Raw genomic sequence first — 16,583 nt, 5'->3', positions numbered from 1 at the left:
CAAGACTGGTGAAATGGCAGTATGATTTTAATTATTCATCCTGCAGCAAACAAGAACAAAGCGCAAATAATACATCCTGCACGCTTCACCAATTATCCATGCCATCGATAAGAGCATGAAACCATACGAAAGCGAAACACCGAACCTACCCCTCCATCCAAACGCTGTCCAGATTTGGGCAGCCACACTGACGACCAGCAAAAGATCTCATCCATTGCGCTAAATTCAGATGTGCACATAAAAAAACAGAAGCTGCCAAAAGTGATGAGATTATTGAATCTGCCGTCTGCACCCACCTCCTCTGTTGTCTGTTGTCTCTTCGTGCGGTGGAAATCGCATGCTATAACTTCTTTATCCTCACGGTCACTTCCTACCGTTGCCAATTCCAACGCCGTACAGCAATCGTAAAAAATCGGTAAAAAATCAAATAACGAATGATCACATAATCCCTCTGTCCAGGCACAATTTAGTACCGGTGGTCCTCTCCCTCTCTCTCCCTTCTCCCATTGTCCGCAGCAGTTCGATTGATAGACAAATAAATCCTTATCCACCCTAGCGAAACCCACCGATTCGGACAGTGAATCGAAAGAGCAAAACATTATTCTTATTTCAGCTCGCCACATCGTTTCACTGGTATCGGTTTGATGGCCATTTTGCACCAAAGTTTGTCCGGGTTTGGTTGTTCGACCACGCATCGTACACCATCGCACTCTCTGCTCCGGAGTGCCCTCGTCCTTGATGATCTTGTTTGTCAGCCGGAAAGAAATCATAAAGCAACCCCCCGTCCAGTAGTAAAAGCTCAACGAAAGCCACATAATCAGAGAAACCGGGCGCAAACGATTTGTGTGATTTATTTTCAATTGTTTCTACCCAATGTCGCCCAGCGCCGGAGCACCAACCAACCAAAGGACCGGGTGATTTTTGCGTTGTTACTCGAGTGGAAAAATTCCAAACCGTAGCATTGGAGCAGCCCTATGTGCTCCCCCGGATCTCGGAAAGTTGACAAACGTTAACGAACTGAACCGCATTGACCCGTACGCCACAGATTCGTCTTCTGCATGTTCCAGTAGCACCGGCCAGAGACGGATCGGCCACTTAACCGGCCACCGAGCAGTATAACGATGATCGAAGAAATAGAGCATGTGTGTGTGTGTGAGCAGGTGGGGAGGAGTCTGCATCTGCGAACGGGCACGAGATGCGGGACCAATCTCGTCCGACACTAGATGACAAATTCTGTCCGGCTTCTAATGAGATTACCAACCGTGTGAGGGAAGGGTTTCTTGCAATTTTTGGCCCAGCTTTTTTCCTCTCTCTCTCTCTCTCTCTCTCTCTCTCTCTCTCTCTCTTTCTTACACTCACACACACACATCCTGTACGAATTATACCAAAGGGTCGACACTGTTCCGTCCAAAAAGCTCCCCGTATTGTCAGGAGAGTTATCCTTCCAGTGGATGGGGTGAGGCAACCGAGATCAAAAATGGGAAACACCGACAACGAATGTCAATTTTAATTTAATTCAAATACTATCCTACTGGTACGACAAATAAGGTCCAATGTTTTTGGAACGCCACATGCTCTCGACACACGCATCGGCCATCCCAAGCCAGACTATCAAGCGGTCGGTCGTCGGTGTGACACAAGTGTTTATAATCGTCTCTTTCCCTTCATCGTTCTCAAGAGACGGTGGCCTCTGGGCCCCTAATGCGGGACTAATTAATTAATCCTTTTGACTGGGTTTCGCTTCACCGCAGCAGCACAAACGGGCATGGGGGGGGGGGTTTGTGAATGCTTAAACACTTCTCCGGATAAGAAGCTCTGTGCCGTGATGTGCAAAATGCTGCAAATGTTGTTTCCCCGGTCTAGGTCAAGAATAGGCAAACAGAGGACAGGCCGTGGAGAGTTGCCCGAAAATAGTGGAATCAAATTCTATTTCGACGAAACCTTGGAAAGTCATTCCACTCGAATCACTAGCGTGTCGTTTGTAAGAAAACATTTCTCCTCAGTCCCCGGGTTTCATCCAACATTCCCTCGTACGAGCTATACAGTTGGCGAAGACCATGAAGTGAAAACGGATTTGATCGTTCTGACTCTCCGCCCGATTCGGTATTGTCTGTCTGTCACTCACTCACTCTCTCTCTCTCTCTATCTCTTTCTCCATTGACGTGTAATCTCACTCCACTCCCGGACGCTAGATGGCCAACTTTGGGATTCATGCCACCGCTCCACTTGGCTTGCTTGCTGCTGCTCCTCTGACGCAATCATTCCATTACGGTACGTCGGTACGTCGAAATGTCATCGGTTAGGTAGGAAAAGAAGAGCGATGCTTTCTCTCGGTACTTGTCGTCGTTTGTCGGGCAGGGGGGAGGTGAAACGGAACAACGGCACGAATCATACACGCTCGAAGGACGCCCGTATGGACGCGTATCGATATCGTGTCATCGTAGCAGAAATGGTAAAAAGTTCTAGCGTTGCTCGCCGAATGTATGGAACCAAAGGCTTTCACCTTTCCTCTGAGACGAATGCTGTGAGGGATGAGGGGATTCTTTTCCCCGCATTTCCAGCCCTGCTTGACTAAAGAACGTAACGAAACGTGACAGAAGCATCCTCCTTACTTGACAGCTGATTTTTGCTGGTACGATCAAAACCTTACAGAGCATCGTATCGATTACAGCCCCAAACAGAGGATGACATCAAAATACGTTTGCTGGGAAAGTTTGGCAAGATACTTTTCCCACTTTTTTTGCTGATTTATCTTCACTTGTCAACTCTGCCTGTATGCGTACCCCGTGTGAGTGTAGAAATGGAATATTGCTTGATCGACAAATGTTTGATATAGCTGGTGTAGTTTTGCTAACCAAGGCTACGCAACTTTGGTCCCAACTTCAATTTGGTCCAATTTCAATTGATCTTCCCGTTCAACTCCTTCCACGTGCTTGATACATTTTTTTGCACTCAAATATACGTTTCCATCCCGACGTTATGCGGCTCATACCACAACTTATCAATCAACGTAATATATGCTGATGTAGTCGTGCTACAACTTTGAAACGAATCGTTACGCCAGCGACAAGTCGGCATCAACAACAAACAAAAAAAAACCGGGAAAAGAGTGCCACCTCATCAACCCACCTCTAAGGACACGTCAATCATTTGCCGATGCCAATCCCTTCGCAACCATTTGCAATGAATTATGTCACAGCTGACTGAGCTTGATGTCGCTGTTCTGCATTAACCTTTCCTCCAGGATGTCTGGGAATTGTGGTGAGAGTGGCGCACATATGCGAGCAGACCACCGGCAGGTGGGAGATGAGGTCGGCATTACCACAAAAGTCAAGCCACCGACGTCATGTTTTGCCGTTTTCCGGTATGACTTCAACCACGATAATGTCAAAACTTCCACTCGAAAGCTCATCCAGTGGCAACGGCTGGCAGCAGCAGTCTTGTGTCTGTTGTCGATGAAGACATCCGACAAACCGTAATCAATACCCCTGGTGTATCTTGTGCTCCCCAAGGGTCATCACGTGCAGTCACCGAGGGCGAACCGAGCGGCAGTATCGATCGGGCAAGGCGCACGGTTCGTTGGTATGTAGCAAAATCGAAGATCCATCTCGTTGGTTACGTGCCTAAGTTCGTCCATTTCCATGCCGCAAGATGCAACCCGAGAGGAAAGTCCTCAAGCGGGGGAAACCGGGTACGGCAGGTGGATATTTGCTATTCCGTTTCTCTGCTAGTGCTTGGGAAGACTGAAATGAAGTGCACTTTACGTGTGTATGTGTGTGTGTGTGGCTCTATCTGATTGCAACGGATGGCAACAAAACGATTAGCTTCCTGTCCTCCAGTATCACCGGCAGGAATAGTTCCAGTTGACCTCGAAACCTCTAACTCTAACTCTCTCTTTCTCTCTTTCCCGGAACAGGCCCCATACACATCCGAGAACTCGATCCATGCACATCCATGAGCGGACCCGATGCATGCCGGGCATCAAAAGCATGGTCGATTTCATTCTAATTTACGGCTACTTTGAGGTTATAAGCCACATGGGTCTGCCTGAAGTGTGCTCGGGGTGTCTTCACCTTTCTGATCGGCGGTTTTGCTCCAGAGCAGCAGTGTTGGTCGTACACTAGCACAACAGCAACGGGGACCCAAGAGGATAACCACCAATTCTTCTTTCCATCCTCGGTATCTTCGGGCACTGGGTGGTGCTTAATATGGGTGCAGTATGGCACAACATTGACACTGTGTGTGTGTTCTAGTAGTGCCTGCTGTGGCATTGAAAACCACAAACTAGGCTGAAGGGAAACATTGGTGAAAATTAATTTGCAAAAGATTGTAATTGATAGCTTAACGATTGGGCAAAGGCCTGGCAAAGGCTAAAAGGAACCAAAGGGTAAAAATTCCCTTACATACGACATTTTCTACCTAAAGAGCAAAGTATAAAGCCATCAAGTCAAACTGTGGCGAGACAAATAGTTTAAACATATTGATCAAATATTGGAACAACACTTATTTCTATTATTTTTAACATTCTACGATTTCCTATCAGCAATCCTAGCGTAAACGATTATTGCAATCATGCACACCATTGTCAACATAATTTTCCACCATGCTAAGCGAGTTTAATCCGTTTTTGCTTGCTTGCCGTAGCGCGATCTTAACGGTCGATTGAAGTAATTAAAAACAGCAACATTAGCGAATTAATGTGCCCATCGCTAACGCGGTACCCAAAATTAACTCGATTTATGTGTTCTACCAGCATTTTCCGGCGCTTTGGCGCATTCCCCTCCACCACGCACACACAGTTTAGTCGTAAATTTCCACAACCCTTCCACAGATGTAATCTCGTGATGTGCAAAAAAAAAAACAAAAAACAAACAAACCACTCATTCTGCACTTTAAGCTCAACCGATCCAGCTCCATTGATGGGCCCGAGGGTTTACACAAATCGTAAAACAGCACCAAACAACATTAGCACCAAAAACATTTTACACCGGATAATAACGATCCGAATGATCAGACTGTGAAAATGTTTTCCCCTTCGCTCCCGAGGCGGGCGGATGGACGGAGAGGCGGTAGGTTTTAACCAAACGCAGCCATTGCTTATCATCATAAATTAAAATCTAATTGCATCTAATTAATTTGATGTGTTCAGTGAACCATTCCGAACGGTCCGATAGGGTGTGCTGTGTGTTTTTTTGTTTACCTCCCCCGCGCACACTGGTTTGTTTTTTAATTAAACGTTTAAACAACATGTAGGATGACACGAATGAACTACGCAGCGGTACTCTAAATTAAATCACAACCCACAGTACAAAACCCACCACAACAATTAAAGGGAAAAAGCGGAAAGTCGTGGCACACCACCGGGTAGCAGTTTTAGTTTTCAAACATTACACGCCCCATCGAGCGGTGGTTGGAATTAATCGGCGGCACTAAACTCCAGCAAAGCCCACCCTTACAATTACCCGCCTCTATGGCGCCCCTTCATCGATAGACATGGATCCACTACCAGCCGCTGCTCACTCAAAACTAGCTGAAAATCGGTTCAAATCACTCGCACAATAGGTTCATAGCTTTTTTGCGAAATCAGATTCATTTGGCCGTAGCTTTTGGTTTGCGGCCGAAATGGTAAAGCGCCGGAGTTTAATGCACCGTTAAAATGGTACCTTTTTCACCCCCAGGATTCGGGTAGCTCGGTAGGGGCGATAATTCCTGTACGCGCCCGGTTCCGGTTGCTGACCGTTGGGGCTTTAAATTAGGCGTTAACCGTTGAGTCATTTGTTTCGTGTACGCGTGTATTGTTTTACGATTTGCAAAGGTACGAAGAAAGACCATTTTGTGAGGGATTAATAGGATGACAAAACTTACCATGAAACATCACGAGTAGTAATATTTAGAAATTGTAGATAAACAGGATTTCAATTACAGGCTTGTTCAAGCTATTCAATGTTCTTGATAACCTAAATGATATTGTATGTGTTTGATGAGTATACTATTGAAAATGAAATTAAAGATCTCCGTGCTTTATTACTTGCTGCATTTGAACTACTTTTACGATAGCTTCTTTATCGTATTTGCATGCTAAAATCGCTCTCAACAATCAATTAGCCACTGTATACATTAACGCATCACTGATGCCCAAAGATCGCAGACAAAATGTGCTATGTATTCGTTTTTTTCCTTTAACAACATGCTAATGACACCCGCTAAACATCGACACGTGATCAGCTCAATAATGCACGCGAGAACATTAACATTAACCGCTACCGCCATTAACATTCCCCCAAGCCATTCCAGCCTTCATCGCATCGCAGCCCCATGGGACACTTTCAGGAGGTAACGCTGACCACAGCGAGCCACCCTCATCCGAAACCACTCCGACTCCAGACGGCGGTGTGTGTGTGTGCGTTTGTGTGTTTGTGATTTGCATACCGAATGCAAATGTCGCCAAACCTAGGCGGCACTACAGCCAACGTAAGCCAAGGCGCCCGGCCAACACTCGGACTAACTCGCACACTAACCGGCAACTAATGGCTGACAGACTCATTACCCTCTGGCCGTTTTATGAACCGAAGCCCGTAAGTACACCACCGGTACAATTCAATTACAGCGTCGAAACCGAGACGCTATCCCATGCCGTGCTCCACTCCCATCTTGACGCGTTTGCCACGTCCTGCGGACAGTGGGACTCCACACTCCAAGCGCTATAATTTTCATTATACCATCCGACCGACCGATTGCACAACGAAGATGAGCCACCAATGTCTCTCCGGTGTTTCGGTTCTGCACACCTATCGCAAGACTAAGCGAAGACGCTCGCACACGGCGCAACACGCTGACCATCGTCACTCTTGCAGTGCCCGAAACGGCCCCCTTCCGATGGCATTCCGATTGCGCGAGGCGTTCCCAATTTGATAATAGACGATGGCTGCAGCAACAAAACGTGCACATTAAGTGCATCACTGCATCTGGCCATTCCGCCTGAGCTTTGATCGGCGCTTTTCCATCGGCCATCTATTTATGTATCTCGCTTACGGTCGGCTGAAGCGGTACAACAGCGATTGCTGTAATGCTGCATCCTGCCGATTGCTGCCCGTTCGAAGTACCGACCGAGAGCTGAGAATTGGCAGTAGAAAACCGAAACAAAGCTATTGCAAAATCGCAAAACGCCAGGCTGTAGAGAATGAAGCTAAATAAACGACTATGCGCGCGACGGTAGAGATCGTGAATCTGTGAATCCGTCTTGTCCTAGCAGTCGATTTTGCCAAATCTGACGTAACATCGGAACACTGAGTCGCCCGTTTCGCTCGTTTGCTTTAATTAATTATGCAGATGGCTTCGCTTGTTCGTTTTTCGTTTCTTTTTTTCCCTCCCCCATTACTTAGGACGCACAGATACGCTCGTTAATCTGCCGATAGTTGTGCGGGACGGGGATAGGAAATTCCATTTCCACCGGTAAACGACGAACCCTGTCCCGGTGCAGATAGCACACGAGACCGAACGACGAAATCGATCGAACGACCCGGCGGCGCTGCATTTCGTGCAGTGAATATTTTATCAGCAAATCCATGAAAACGCAAACTGTTCATTATGACTTACTGCTTCTTCTTTTTCTTCTTTTTGTGTGCCCTTCTTTCGTACTCTCTCTCGTACCATCGATTCTCGGTGGAATTTTACGCGATCGAAACGAAGGGTTCAATCATACAATCACGTTTGATTGCCCCCCAGGGAGGGGGTGGGGGTGGAGAGGAGTTAGAAAGCGCGGGTACTAATGCTAGGGAAGAAGTAAAGAGGGATGGGTACGATTAAAATTTCATCACCAAGCACGGCTCGCCGTACACTGTCTATGATCCTATAATCTCCAGTTACATCTGATGGACGCGATGAGACATTTCGAAAAGCGGTCTGATTTATTTTTTAACTCGTTAGAATATTTTAAACTTTTTTTTGCCTCCCTCGGGAGTGAGCTCGGAACTCGGAAATGGACAGTTACAGCTTCATGTAATTGTAGCATCGGTTTAATAATAGTCTCATTTTATGTACGTTTTACGCCTCATGAATGTCCAGAAAGTAAGGTTTCTGTTAATGCATGCTTCAATTGAGCATTTAATTATATTTTGTATGCGATTCTAACTACTTTCCGAATATCTGCTGCCAATGTTACAAGAGCTATTCACCACCATAGCTATCGGGACGGCACGGTTCACGGCTAGAGGTTAAAATTTTCCAATTATCTAGTTTGCAACACTTCAATAATAATTACAGACAATCATGACCCTTCACTCAATGCGGGGAAAACCCCACAAAGTTTGCCCATTTTCATTCGAAATTCGCAGCAATTAAAATTCAAAATGCCAATTCCATTGTGGTTGCATAGAATTGCCATTGCACCGCAACATTCCATCCAGCATCGGTCCGCAACATCCCATGCAAAAAACAGCGCCAATCAAATCATTCCGTCCTCGGATCCCCAGACAACTGCACGCAACACACCGTTGGTATGGTGACCCCTTCCGGATGCTTTGGGTGCACACTCGACAAACAAATTAAAATACATTTCATATTGCGCATCTGTTTTTTTTTTATCGCTTTTGTTTGCTAAATTAATTTAGTACCAACTCATCCTGGCAGTCAGGCTCGTGACGTGTAATTTACACGCTGAACGATTCGGTATCGATAAACTTTGGGTGAGCAACGATTGGTTTCGTGCCTCTGTCCAGAAATATCACTATGCGTCCAATGGGAACACGTTTATTTACACCACATCAAACACACCGGTTCGGATGGTTGAAAAGTTTGAGCTTTGCATAAAAGTAAACAGAAAGCAAATATTTCTCTCGCACCCATTTTTCTCCGTCATTCTGTTGCGTTTGGTGGATGCAGCCTTGGTGTTGCAGGGAGGGGCAATTGAATTGCCAATTGCATACCGCAAATGCGCATCGAATCGTTCGGCCACACGCATGGCCAACCATTCCCGCAGCCCGCATCGATTGCCGATGTCGTTCGATGGGCAAACAAAGTCACAATAAAACCGATCCGATCCGATGTCAATACTGTCAGTGGGCTAACACATTTGCCCCAATCTCCGTGGATGCGTCCCCCAAGGTGGGGCGGAGGATGCGGGAACAACATAAAATAGCTAAATAAACAATCACTTCCGGGAGGGTTTGGTTTGAGCGATGTGCAGATAGTGGCGGAGCACGCGCAAAAACAAAATGTACGCGGAAAATGTGCATTTTTCCAGCCGGACCGAAATGCCGCAAACGGTGGCAGCACCCGGGTTGGGAGTGGGAACTGGACCACCACACATAGATAACTGATTTGCGTGTGTTTGTTTGTTGTTGATTGGCAGGAATGGAGGCCGATATCTCGGTTGGTGGATGAGACGATAGTTGGCAAATGTTATTCTCTCCACAACTATCTTTCCTGTGGCATTTGCACCATTCAACCTGCTCGGCTGTTCAGTGCGTAAACAAAGGGCATAAACAGCTGAACAAATAATGATTCTGTACGTTGTTCGTATTGTATTTTTATGAACTTTTTCAATCCCCCACGGAATGGGTTCCGTGCCGATGTTTAATGCCGATGTCACTCAATTAGCTTAAAAACATGGCCCGAAACGAAACGGATCGTTAACTCCTTTTTTGCCACTAAATGGCGAGGATTATTCCAAACGATACTTTTCGATGTTCTGCTATTATGTACGAATTTTGTCATTTTTGCCCTTCATTGGGGTACGGAAATACAACAAAAGCTTCCTTTAAATTTCATACTTCACAAAAGAAAACCTTGAAAGTTGTGAGAAACATAGACATCTGCGAAGCGACTGTAATGTCCTGTTGACAAACGGATCTATTGTTATATTATAAAGAATACGAAAATGTGGCCCCTCCGCTCGGCGACCAAAGTTTGATTATCCCTGTCGACCTTCTCTGTTTTTATTGCTCCTCGCCAGTGACTTCTTTTATTCTGCTTGAACCGACAGAGATACCATTTACGAAACATCAAACAACGAAAGTTTAGACGGAAATTGTCGTTGACATAATGGACCGCCAAATCATGTCGCTCCATTCATCCTCTATCCTTTGAAAACTGTGGCTAAAAATACAGCTTCAAAACAGCTTCAGAAAATTATTGTTCCACAAACAAAACGGGAGATTACAGTTGAAAAGGAAGGTTAAGATTTCCACTACCGTCACAAATATTCCTAGTTGGGGTTTTTGCTGGTACGATAGATTGGAAGGACACGCGATACAGAATGAATTGAAATGTTGCCAAAGACAGTTTGATTGATAGCATCTATCTCTATGCTTCATTATTCTAAGCATAGTATTTTTAAAAAATGATAAGAAGTTGCTTTTGTACCCTACCAAAAAGCCTCTTTGCCACTACAATTAGGCATGAATGATGCAAAACGCTTTTCGAAAGCACATTCAAAACCTACACCACTTGTAGAAAGCGTCACGGAAAGAAGTAAACCATAAATTCCATACACACTGTGTCATCCGATACGTAGGCGCTTCCAGCAGAATTGACAATCCCGTCATCGTTGCTTCCTTCATGCTTGTCTTTCCTCCCCCCCAAGAGACGGCAATAGTGTACGCGTACCCTTTGCCCCCTACGGCATTGTCATATACGAGGCTTTAACGTAATGGCAATGTTAGTAATAACCATCGACATCGGCACCATATCTCGAGAGCAGACGACACAATGCTTCGCCCCTGGTACTGCTGCTGCTGCCATACATGGGTACATTTACGGTGGAAAATTGCATCCACTTCCACCGCAAGCACGTGCGATGCAAGTGGTCGCCTTTCAGCCCACTTTTTCCGCACCGATTTCAGCTACCAGCAATGAAATTCAATCAAACCGTCTCGTCGTGGCAATCAGAACGAATGTCCCCATACAGTACACCGTATGTAATTGGATCCTTACAATGTGCACTCGCAAGAAGTTGCATTACTACGGCAGATTGAAGCCTAATTGAACTGATCGGAAGAAAAATGCTCGCTGCACGTAGTGTGCGAAAAGCAATTGAATGCAATGACAGTGAAATAGCATCGTTACGGGATACTTTGCTTACTGACCTATCAATGACAACGTGATGTGTACGGTTGGTTACATCTCCGAGAAGCTGTATTCTTTGCAGTATTCCCTGGATTCGCAGCCGTTCGGGTGAAAAGCTTGTTGAATGCTAACAAATCTATTTGTGGCCTCTTAAGCCGGGCTTATTGCAGTACGGATTGCATATCTACAGGCGTTCTCATTTCTTTGTATTTGCTTTGTATTTCCGCGATTGCGGAGGTTAGTGATGGCGGATAAAAAAATAAATAAATATCAGAGTTGTGTTTGTCAATAGCAGCTTGTTTGTCTATTGGTGTCATAAATTTTAATCGATCATCGATCCAACCAGCAGACCTGCTCATCTACCAGAAATATAGACCCCTTGCGAAATGCATCACAAAAATACATCTAACGAACAAAAAAACGTAACCCACACTTACATCATTTCTCGCCACTAGCCCGGTCTAACGAACCTCAGAGCCGATGGCGTCGCCTATAAATCTCCATTCTATCCACCAAAAGTGGTCGTAGTGGGGTGATTTTTCCTCCGAAACGTACAACAACCATCGCAAACAAGAAGTGCAATCTCGCTCGGGGCATAGCTTCCGGGCAAAGGATGCTTGTGGAGCATCGGGTATGGGTATGGTTGGGCACGACGACTCCGCGCACCTATCAACCGACCCGTCCGAAAGTTATGCCCGCTGGTCTTAATATTTATCGTGATCGTGCACGTTACTTGTCCGCGGGAAAATGGCAACCAAAACACACACAAACACACGCTCTTAAGAAGAAGAGAAAAGCGTTCGTTGCTCGTGTGCCGGGGCGTGATTTGTGCGATAAAGCTTTTCCGTAGCCGAGTGCGCGAGCGCGCTCGATGCAACAACGTCGCCCGGTGAAGATAAATTTAATCGCTAATGAAGATGAATAGTGAGATACGGTACACGATTACCGTCGATTATGGGTGAACCGATACGCCGCCCGCGTATTCGACAGGATCGCCTGCGCTAGGCGGGAGAAAATTCAACGATGCTCGCGTAGAGGTGCCTATCGGTTGAAGCATGCCCGTCGGCAAACAACGTCGAATATTACCAAACAATCCCCAACTCTGCTGGCGTTTCATTCAAGAGCGAGGTGCACCTAGTAGTATAGCATCTCCGTACAACCAGCCAAACCATGCTGCGCCAGCTCGTAAAGCACATGTTAAAATGTGGGCCATAAACAGGTGTAGTAAACTGTCATCGCTTTCCCAGCTTTGCGATGCAACAACGGGTTACAAAAAGTTAATGTTTCGTTTCGATACTCATGTTACGAAAGAGCTATATACTGCAGAGATAGTAACGCATTGGTTTTTGATCAACCGATGGGCAGAATTGCAAGTTGGAAATTTGCAAAATAAAACAAAAATTGTTGTATCGCCTGTATATGGCAAGCCAAAATGTCTGATACTGTTGCAACTGTAATATCAGCAAAAGCAACAATAGCATTTTTCAGCTCCAGCCAGCTCCTCTCAGCATTCCGCACACAAAAAGACCTCCATCACGGGATCCTGTGCAATATTTATCTTCATCGAGGTCAGGATTACATCAGCCCAAGTCGTCGGGAGCTGCAATCCATCTCCTGGTTCGATGATCGATGATGGACCGCATTCAACCTCGCCATTAAGCTATGTGTTTTGGTGCAGAAGAGTTGCACAAATTATGCAATGGGATGCAACGACGGGCACACGACGTCTGGACGATCGTTAGTCATTGTTCGGAGCGAGCGGTACGGATCGGATGCGATGCAAGCTCAGCGTTACGCAGTCAAACATTATCATGCATCATGTGGTGGAAAGTGCACACGGAAAGTGCAGCAGCCACCGCAAAAAGGTGTGAATTGAAGCCACTGATTAACACGTGCTTTCGAACACGAGCGAATGGATATTTTTCGAAATGTCAACGCTTAGGTATATTACACCGCGAAAAGCAATTATCGAACACATTGTGATGCAAAGGAAAAGTGATTATGTGTGCCAGAACCATTATTTACTGCTATCAAATGTCAAATATCTCTTTTTATAACAAATTTAAAATAATATTATTTTTGAAAAACCGTAATTTTTTTTTCGTTTCCAAACTTTCATTTATAACCACTTACTCTACTAGCCCTTCGTCAGTTTGATGGAACCACTAATAAGGGTGGTACTCCTACAGACTGCACACTGGAAGCACCGCATAACGCCGCGTCGAAAGTGGTAGAAATTCGATCAGCTCTGATTAACTGGTACGCTTGTGGATGGATTGGATTGAGGTTTGAAAATGATTCCTAACGCAGCAATCATCAAACAGCTCTCGCACGTGATGCCACTGGAGCAAAACTTGGGTGAAAACTGATCCACAATGAGCTTTTGAAAATAAGCTATCTTTAACGCACGAACTGTACGCGCAAATTGTCTACCCCTACCAGGGAAATAGATGTTCACACCTTACGCTTAAAACCCATTCCTAAACAGAGTAAACCATCAGCTACACATCATTAAAATAACTATTTAAACGGTTAAGGATATTCTGTCGTCATTACTCCTCAGATTCATCAACCGTGTTCAATGGAAAGGTTACTTGCTTACGTATGTACTGCCTTACACTTGCACCAGACATGGCACAACGCTTGAACGATGGTTTGATTATCAGTCTTCCGTTGGCCAACCAGTAAACACTGGTGACATTTTACCATTACACTGGCGCACCAGCGATGACACCCGTCCTATCCGATTCCTGTCTGCATGGGAAGCAGGAAGTAACACACACACACACAAAGGTTAATTCCATGCTCTTTTGCAGCCGCAAGCCCTTTTGCATCGCGAATGGAACATGCTGCAAACACGACTGATAGGTGAAGCAAAAAAGAAGCAAATGCTTTTTCCATTTGACGCAATCGTTTTACCATCGTTCCTACCAAACGGTGCGAAAAGGGTCTGCTGTACCTTGGCTTTGCAACTTGCAGTACCGGCACCGTGAAAGCGACGGGAGACACCAAAGCAATGAGAAAAGCACCATAAGAAGGTGTTCAAGGTTTGAAAACACCACTCACCGACAGAACGTAAGTAGGTCCTTATTCCAACAAAACGCGTCTCATACTCATGCCGGTGACGAATGGCGGCTCGTAGTCGTAGAATTCATTTGACATTTGCTGTGCTTAGAGTCCTTCCCGCTAAGCCGACATTTTCAAAATTTAGATCATAAATTGTGAAACACTAAAACTAGATTTGTTCCAGCTCATATATCAGGTATGTAACGTCAGTTAAGTGTTCACGGTCAAATTCGAACGCCATCAGTTGGACTACGTTTTCTCACTCCCCCCCACACAAAAACAAACCTTCACCCGATTTCTAAATGCCAAACGTTTATTAGAATGAATCATTTAGTGCCGAAACGGACCAACGTACCATTTAGTAAACAAATACCTCTTAATAACCCTCAAGAGGTGCGTCATTGGGGGGACACAAGCAGCACAACGTCCCAATGCATAAACAGCCGCTCAATTGCGCTCATCGTTGTGATGCTAAATAATCGACCGCAGCGCCACACAGCGATTCCTCAATTAAATCGTCCAAGCTGCATAGCTCTCTGTGTTCGGTGAGTGTTAATCGAACAGAGTTGTATCTTACGACAGCGCGATGCTCTTCAGTCACTGTTGCTCGTTACCATCCATTTGCATGCAATAATAATGCCATAAAAATCAATATCCTCGCACAGGTCGGACGAAAGACAAAGTTTACCAGCGCCCCGACTGCTAGGACGTCTAATAAAAGTACTTATAGTCGGCCCCACACGGCACCTCATCTATCACCAGAACCGGTAAGGATTTGCATCAAATGTTCCGCACGCGGCCAGACCCTTCACTAATTGGGGCTGTTTGCGCTGTTTGTGCAGGTTTAGCGAGCAACTGTGTACCGGGCAAGTCGTTGTATTTGACGAACGAATGAAGCATGGATGTGCTGCACACTTCATTACAAAATCGATGATTTTATCACACCGGTTACTGTGATGGTAATTGAACAAATCATCACATGTGGGGATCGAAAAACGAATGAAAGTGTGATACGATTTTGTAACCACTTGCTTTTTCGGGGTAAGATCTTTGCCAAAGATGCCCTACATTTGATGTTTGGGGCACTCACAGGGGCACTGCTGGACGCAGCAGAGATCGCACTCGCCCGACTGAAGTGCTCCTCAAGATGACCAAAGCAATGCCCAATTCAAAGGGATTGTTCACCTCAACCTGCATTGGCACAATTGGGACACTGTTTGGGCAAGATCTTTGCGAGAAGTGGTACTTGAAGGTAAGCTGCAGACAAAGCATGAACTCTCAAAATAATGCCATTTACGTCTGCTGAGGGTAATTACTAACAGGAATCATATGGGCTTTGAATTTGAATGATATTTAGAGTTGTAACTGTTCCTATAGAGATAGAGATTGTGTTTCTAATCTAAATGGTAAAAACTCTTCCAACGTTACTGGTGCATAGAAAACCTTCCCCTCACTAAACAAACAACGTTACTTGGCTTTTGTTCGTGACACTTGATTGGAGGAATTAAACAGTAATCTCAATTCCTTCCCCATACGCTTCCCGGGATGCCACATGCACTCGTTCTTCCAGAGTGCGCTGATCCTTTGCTCCCTCTCACAACGGTCGCTCCCGAAACGCCGCGCTCCATCGGAACAGCTGCGCTTGCAAGGCACCGCCAGCAAAACAACGATTGGATAATTTTCCCATGTCAATTACGTTCTTAATTTAATTGCGCGTCTACTGCACACGCAAAACTGTACAACGCGTTCCGCTGCACCGGCGGCACTGCTGCAAGCTATGCAACGGGCACGCAAGGGCCTCGGTCGGCAAAAGGGGGGCGGGGGGGGGGAGTACATCTCGCTCCTCCAAAAGAATCACGGGGGTAAACGTAAACGTCCTGGGAGGTGCTGTCGTTGAAGTAACAACGGATGTCGGATAAGCTGGTGTGCGGCCCGGTACCCCAATGCCGCATGCCGGATTGCACCGTGTGTAGTGGCACGTATTGGCAGCACAACCAGCTGTTTGCCGCTGGCGTTTGCTCAGATGACAACGCTTTCACGGCTTTCTTCGCCGTTTCGCCAGAGCGTGTGTGTCGTCGTATCGTACACCGGGAGCGATGTACAGATGCTGATGACTGGCTGACATTGGCTGGGTGGGTTAGGCAAACAGTGCCTCCAGCAGCGAGGCGTTCCGGATCACGCGACTAATTGGTGCGGCAGAACAAATGCACGCCATGCACTGTGTCTGTTGCAGTGCCGAAAGGGAAGACAAGGAAAGGCTAGAAAAGGTTCCCATCCAGTGCAGTGTTGTCTTTTCGTAATTCCTGTTCAACTGAGTCATCGGAATCCTCCAAATTCGTAATCAAGCCGCCCACATCGTTGGGATGATTATCGCAAAATTCTTAATACATCATATTGTTTTCTTCTCTCTTGCCCTAATACATCATTTATAAGCGTTCTCAATCAATTCCGTA

This window comes from Anopheles arabiensis, chromosome 2 (genome assembly GCF_016920715.1).
Source record: "Anopheles arabiensis isolate DONGOLA chromosome 2, AaraD3, whole genome shotgun sequence".
Classification (NCBI taxonomy): Eukaryota; Metazoa; Arthropoda; class Insecta; order Diptera; family Culicidae; genus Anopheles; species Anopheles arabiensis.
The sequence above is the reverse complement of the archived record's forward strand: the minus strand, read 5'-3'. Positions refer to the sequence as shown.